Consider the following 7,810-nt stretch of genomic DNA (forward strand, 5'->3'; position numbering starts at 1 on the left):
CCCCTGAGGGAATAATCTGGCTCTTCAGCTGCTAAATGCTCCGCTATGTTCACCAGCGTTGTATCAGACAGCGTTATACCAGACAAAGGGGTCTGCAACCTGCGGCTCCGGAGCCACAGGTGGCTTTGTAGCCCCTCTACAGTGGCCCCCTGTGGATTTTTAAAAATGGAAATGAATAACTGTTTTTTGTTTACATTTTCATTTTTATTTATCATTGTTGTAGGTCTATGGTAGGAGGATGTATTATGGCCACATTGAGGGAAAAAAATTAATCTGAGATCTTAGAAAGTTATGAATTTATTCTCATAATATTACGACTTTTTTCTCCTTAAATTATGACTTTATTCTCGTAATATTAAGACTTTTTTTCTCGTAAAGTTACGACTTTATTCCCGCAATATTACGGCTTTTTTTCTCCTAAAGTTACGACTTTATTCTCGTAATATTACAACTTTATTCTAGTAATGATACAACATTTTTCTCGTAATAATCTGACTTTATTCTCGTAATATTACGACTTTATTCTGGAATTCTCAGATGTTTTTTCCCTCAATGTGGCCCTAATAATCTGTAGTACATTTGCACTTTGGCCCTCACTGCATTAGACTTACAGTATATACTATATACTTAGACTATCAACTTATTAACTTCATCACAATGCTCAAATGTTTTGCAGCTCAAGACAGATTATTATTATTTTTTTTGCCTAAAATGGCTCTTTTGATAGTAAAGGTTGCTGACCCCTGTACCAGACCATCATAGTGAAGATGGAGCTTTGGTTAGTGACCAAAAGAATGAGAATGTTTATACAAGTGGCTGGGCTCCCCGAGCCCGCTCGCATGAAAAGGCGTATAAATGCCTTGATAATGTGCAAGGCGTCTAATGTGCAATAAGTACGCCTTTCTGGATATCCGTGTGTCCTTTACTGACAACAATGTAAACACATCTGCGTATAAAGGCTACGGTAAGAGTTAAACCTTTAAACATCGTTTGTGTGGAGCCTGGCTGTGTAATTGTTTTCTAACTCATGCACAGAAATGAGTAATTAGCTCTCACAAATCAACTAATTAGATTAGATTAGATTCATCTGTATTGTCATTACACAGAGTACAGGTACGGAGATGGTCGGTTTTGGTTGGAGATAGGTAGACACGCTGCAGATTTAGCCTTTAAACAGCTTTGTGTTATATTAGATGTTCTTTACACAAAGAATGTTAACAATATTGTACAATGGTATAGGTGCATTTACATGGACAAATTCATCTGAAAGCTTCCTGAACAGTTCAACAATCAGATACATTTACAAGTAGTTTCTTTTAAAATCACATATCTGCTATCGTAAAATCCTGCAGATTGTCTGCTCACTTTCAGACCACAAAGAACCACATCAGAACTCAAATCAGTTCAATGTGTTCTTGTCATTTTAAGACCAGTTTAAAGAGCCACTCAACACTTGTTGTGCTCAACAGCGCCTCTGATTCCTGCACTTCAAAACCTGCTAAAATGGACTCAACCGAGGGCATCAAATCTAGCCAAGCTGTGATAAATCCTGTTGTTAACGTTTAACTCACTCACAGTGTTTCTGTGTAGTGAAAAGATAAACGACTACGCTCTGCGCTCTACGTCGGACTTTTCTAATCTTAGCCGAGAAGCACATCAAAGCCGTGAGGCACCTGCATCTATAATGTAGGACCTGACCCTGGAACAGTTTGTGCTGAAACCCTCTTAACACCCCCCCCACCCCCCTCCCTTGGTCACACAGTTCCATTCTGCTGCATTGCAGTTTACAAAGATCATTATCAGCACATTTAAAACAATTAATGTATGCATTCATCTCTGGGGCGAGAGCTGGAGGTCGCTAATTATCATCACTTCCACTCTTTTGTTGCTTTATTGAGAGAAAAGAGCTGCGAGTCAGGAAGTTTCGATGGAGCTGGAGAGGCTGGCAGAGGATCCGCACAGGATCTGTGGATATCATGTTGAGCAGGCGGTCTCATATGCCGTTCGTAGCTTTATATCCTACTAAAAAAGAATGCACTGTAATTCGTATATATCCCACAACGTCAATTTGTATGTAATCCACGTAATTGGGAAGTATAAAGAGCGACAAACAGCACATAGGGAGGATGTCGAGGTGGATGGGTGGGTTGAAAAACACCACACTTTCACCCAGGATACTGCTGTACATGTTCCGTGTGAAACCACAAGTCAATGTTCATTTATTTGTCACTTAAGTTACATACTTCCAGATTCATTTACGATAATTTCCAACTTAATTAAGTACTTTTTGTTACGTAACTTCCGTACTTAAGTTACGCCACATCCAGTGCTATTTTAACCCAAACCACAATCTTTTCCTAAACCTAACCAAGTAGATCTTTTCCTCATTGGAAAAGTAGTTGTGTATGCATTACGCTCTATGAGTTTCTGTGGAATTCATTTGAACGAATTATGCATTAGGAATTTGTTCTACCTTGAAAAAGTTGTCTATGTATTTGTTATAATCCATGAATGACAAATTCATTTCATAACGCAAATAACCTTTTTACAAATACAATTCAGTGTAAAACCCAAGCAGCAGTGGTGGAATAAACTCCTGATGCTATCTATAAATAGCAGTATACAGAGCTGTCTCACAGTGACTGCTGCTCATTCAGATTTCAGTCCGTCTCTCTGTTGACTGACAGTCGAAATAATAATGTCGACATGTTAGGAGTTCTCCACAAAAACAAATGATACTTGACAGAAACCTTGAAATGAACAATAAAACTGTGCACACATTACAGTTCAAAGGTTTGACAGCGCGTGCTCTTCAGTCTCCATGGCAACAAGCTGTTGTTCTCTGTGAGCCTGTTTTTTTGTCAGGTATCTCAGTCATGTTAGGAATAACTTAGTTAGAAATAACTAGCGTGTATTTAAAGGAAGGGCATCGCCTTCATTCCTACACTACCATTCACAAAATGAACACAACTTGTGCAAAATAAGAAGTCACATGTTTTCTTATTTTCAGAATGTTGGCAAAAATTCCATAATAACCTGCTTATTTATTAACAACAAACGCTTATCTTATCTTGATAACTCTTCCTGTGGAAACCCATAATAGTCGACAGTATCAGAAGCTGAACGAAGGTCCAATAAAACCAAAACTGAACTGCAGCCTTTAAAATATAATTTGAGACCTCAAGGAGAGCTGTTTCAGTGGAGTATTATGGAAACCAGAATGAAATCCATCAAACAAGCAGTTCCAGTATCTTTTATGTAATTTTGGAAAAGAAAGGGAGTTTAGAAATAGGCCTGTTGTTTTTCTGGCAGGGATTGGTTCAGGTCTGGTTTCTTCAACAAAGGTTGAACAATTGCCTGCTTAAAATAACTGGGGACACACTCTGACAAAAGAGTTGTTTAAAATATAGACTATGAAAGGATGGATGACGTTAAAATCCTTTAAAAACAGACATCTAGTGGGCTCGAGGAGGGTTTCATTTGTGCTAACAAGGCTGCAATATCATTTATGGACACTGGACAAACGGATTAAAGATAGATGGATTTGGGTAAAGTAAGAGGTTTGCTCTAACATTTACAACCTTATTGATAAAATACTAAGATGTCTTCATTAAGTAGGCAAATACTGTACATTAAACTCTTTAATGTACAAATATCTGCTTATATCTATATTATAGCGTGCTATAAATCATTTAAACAGAAAACAGAAAAACACTGATCCGGCATAAATCTCACCATGACTTTACTCCAAAAGATAATACGAACTGGTTCGCCAAAATATTGGTAGGGACAATTCTGTCCTCCCAAAATATTGTAGTATATATAATATACACTCTAAAAAAAGTCTGTAAAAATATGGAAGGAATTTTCTGTATCGAGTTTTTCCCTTATTTTTAAATACACTTTGCATTGTGGGAACAAGAACCTCCGCTAGCGCGAAAGTTGGAAGAGGCAGAGACCATCACACACTGAAAAGTTTAGTTTGAATGTGGAGAAAAACCTTTCTCTCACTTCTGTGGTAAAAAAAATCAACAATTAATGTCCAACCAGAATGATTTATGTGAATGTCTTAACGTCAGCTCAGTATCCTCTTAGTTGGAAAGCTGTTTTGTTGTTTAGTTCAGCTGTTGTCAACCGTTAACGTTACCGTATCTGGTAACGTTAATATTTTGCTGACTCATTTTGAGACTAAAACAAGTTTGGTATTGTAATTTCTGTTTTACCAATGTTTATAATTTAGATTTCCGTGGACGTCAGGTAGAGTAAGCCCCAGTTTTAGCCTCAGGTTGTCCGCAGAAACCGATAGGTGGGTACAAATTGTAGCGTTAGCGTCTGTTTTCCCTCCAGAATGTAAAGGTTGGCAATTTTCTGTCAGGACATTATCTATTTTTCTACGGATTTTACTACTACCACTATATTATAATATTATACATCCATATGCAAACATACACCCTTGGTTTATTATTATATTCAAAGGTGTTGCTGTAAGCCACCTACACTATGTAAAAACATATTATCTATAGAAAAATGAGTGATTAACTGAAGTGAGTTGGACGTGTGTTTGAGGCTTTCTGCTTCCAGACTCACGCAGCCTCGTCCATCAGCTCCGATGAAGACATCAGCCTTGTGTGAAGCAGCTTCGGGATGTGTGCCTGTTTACACATTCACCTCCTCCTCCTCCTCTGCTTCCTCATAATTATACAAGCCCACACACTGCCAGCAGATATATACCGGAGGAAAGAAAAAGATCAATCTGTGCATCTAATCCGGGCTTTATACAATGGCATTATATCCATAATTAAAAAGAAGATTAATAGCATCTTTAAAATATGACCTACACAGGGAGCGGAGCTGTTTCTGTAAACACTGGGCTGCTCCAAGTTACAATCTATTTAGTGTGTGTTAATGCACGGGCCTTGTAATTAATGGGGGGCGTTGCTCTTGCATGTGACCTTGCAGTGGCATCATGTTAACTGGGGACATGTTTCTCTGTGAGGGGTAAAATAATGTGCTGACACACAGATATAACCTCTCTCCCCACTCGCCAGGAATAATCAGATTCATGTATTAAATCATGAATATGCATTAGATGTGATTCTGGAGTTATGTGCATGCAGGGCAGGTACACACAGTAGTGCTGTCATCGGTGCTGCATATATGTGAAGAGAATGTCACGTTGATGGGATAATAAATATTTGCTCTATTGTGAAAGAAGCTGATTTATCAACCTGATACTAAATACACAATGGGCTGATGGGGGAGGAGGTGAGTCAACAATGTTCTCAACAGAAAAAAACAACAGCATCAGTTGTTTGTTCAAACCCCTTAACGTCACCATGGTTACGGTGTTTACGTGGAAGAGAGGGCCTTAAAGTGCTCTCTCCGAAAAAAATTGGAAATCATCCACACAACTCCCATCTGCTGAGGAAGATCCTTCGGTTGTGATCAAAAGCACCAGAACATCTACTAAATGAACCGACCAGGTCTCGCTCCCAACTCGTCAAATACCGCTGTTTGGTCGGCGCCCTTAACAACAGTATGTGACAAACCGGCTAACTCCGATGTAACCCCCCCGACGGCGTTATTCGACGGTCGGTGGAGTCGCCAGTCGGTGAAGTTAACGTCAGCCACGACCGTGGTAGTTTCTTATATCCCCGCGACAACGGGTATATAGCGCTTTGTGTGTCCGTGCTTCCGTCCGTCCGTCCGCGTGTCACACTTTCATTTCCGGAGCACAACTCGGAAACTATTTAACTTAGGAACTTCAAATTTGGTATGATGTTTGACAGTGTGGTCTTGTTGTGCCTTTTGGGGGTTAGAAGTCCAGGGTGGCCAACATTTTTTTAATTTTTCCAAAAGGGCAAAACCTTTGGCTTCTACTTTAGTAGGGGTTAAACGGGGGTATGTGAGCCATGCTCACTTTTGCCTTGTTTTGAAAGGACACTATGCATGTAACAAGCGTATATCGACACGCCGGTCCGTCCAAAAGTAACGCAAGAGGGGTGCCCTGCAGTGTGTCGGTCTCTGAAGCCAAGGGGGCGCTGACCAAGCGGCGGTATATGACAAGTTGGGAGTGAGAATGCGTTGAATGAACCTTTGTCATGAGGTCATTGTCAAAGACATACGTTTACAGTTTCCTAATAAGTAGACAGAAGGGATGTGACAAGAAATGAGACGAGAGACTGAAATGGAGACTTGAACCAGGGATGTTGCAATCAGCATCTTATACCTCTACGCTACCAGCGCACCCCACAATAATCAGCTGTTTAAGCACAAAATACACAGCTATATGTAACTGTAATGACAACGTTGTCTTTCAGATTGGGGTGTTAGATCAGAACATTAGCTCTGTGTCGTAGTTTGTGTCAGCATCCTCCTCCGCAGGGGTTTGAAATACAGTTCTCACCTCACACGCAGCCATCTTTACGCCTTTCGCGGTGTAAATCTGTCAGTGAAATGCTGAGCACACCGGCTCACAGGAAAAAGAGAGACCTCATGCTTAATATTCAGGCCCATAAATAAACTCACTGTTGCCGTTTTACGCGAGCCCGAGAGGCCAAGCTGGAGATGCGAGAAGAGAAGGAAAAACCAGGACTAGTGCATCATGAATATATTCAATACAGGGGAGAATTATCACATATATTTCACGCTCTTTGTAAACACAATGTGTGCTTGTGTTGTGTATTTCTGGTAATTGTCAACAGTATGTGCTGAAACTGAAAGAGTGTGGAGGATCTTCGGAATACCAGCTAATGAGGCCCTCCGTTGCTGACGCAAATACACGGCTCACAGTATCCACACTACGGTTTTAAAAAGGTGTGTTCCAAAACTATTGAAATGAGGCTAAAAACAATCAGAAAAACAGGCGACAGGTCAAATGGACGAAGTGGAGTAAAGCCACATAAGTCCTGCCAACAAAATGCCTGCCACACGATGCAAATCGACACTCTTTAGAATGAGTTTTAAGATGAACGTGAACGGTGGTCTCTTTCATTGAATTAGAAGCTCTCTTACCGACCCCCCCTCTGAGAGTTTTTAATGAACAAGGTCTACTCAGATGAGCTGGTTTTAAACACTGGGGCACCACAAGGCTGTGTGCTGTCACCACCGCTGTTTTCCATTTACACAAATGAAATGACTGCAAGCTGTTCAAACATGATCATATCCCCTTGTCGGTCTTCTCCTGAAAGACGATGCCATACATACAGGCCACTGTACTTCAGGTACTGGCGTCAGGTAATCCAACTGGAAATGAATATGGCGAAAACAAAAGAAAAAGTAGAAGTATTTGGGCACAATTATTGATCAGACCCTAGCTTTTAATGAGCATTTTAAGAGTGATTGTTGTTCATCAGGAAGCTGAGGAGCTTTGGCGTTAGAACATAATTGAAATGGCAGATAGGAGCCTGGTTAAAACCATTTTAACATTTAACGTAACAACATAGAACAACAATGGAGTGCAAAGAGCAAAAAACAAACTCTCCAAGATTGTTCATATTGCAGGGACGGTGATTGGCAAGTCACAAACAAATGTGCAATATGTTTGACTGTGAAATCTTGTTGAATCTTGTTCATAGTTTTGATCTCGTTCGTGTTTTTTTCTAGCCTTGTGTTGTCCTGTGCCTAGGATGTCCGCTTGCTTGCCTACCTACCTTGCTCATTCCAGCCTGATCATCCATTCATTCTGCCACCATTCATGATTTTTGGCCATAAAGCCTTTTTGTTCAACTTCCGCCATCGTCTGTGTCTGCGTTTGGGTCCAAAACTACACTGATCGTAACATTTTGTCCATCCCGAATTAGGCCCTATT

The sequence above is a fragment of the Sebastes umbrosus genome, chromosome 24 (assembly GCF_015220745.1).
Source record: "Sebastes umbrosus isolate fSebUmb1 chromosome 24, fSebUmb1.pri, whole genome shotgun sequence".
In the NCBI taxonomy this organism is placed as follows: Eukaryota; Metazoa; Chordata; class Actinopteri; order Perciformes; family Sebastidae; genus Sebastes; species Sebastes umbrosus.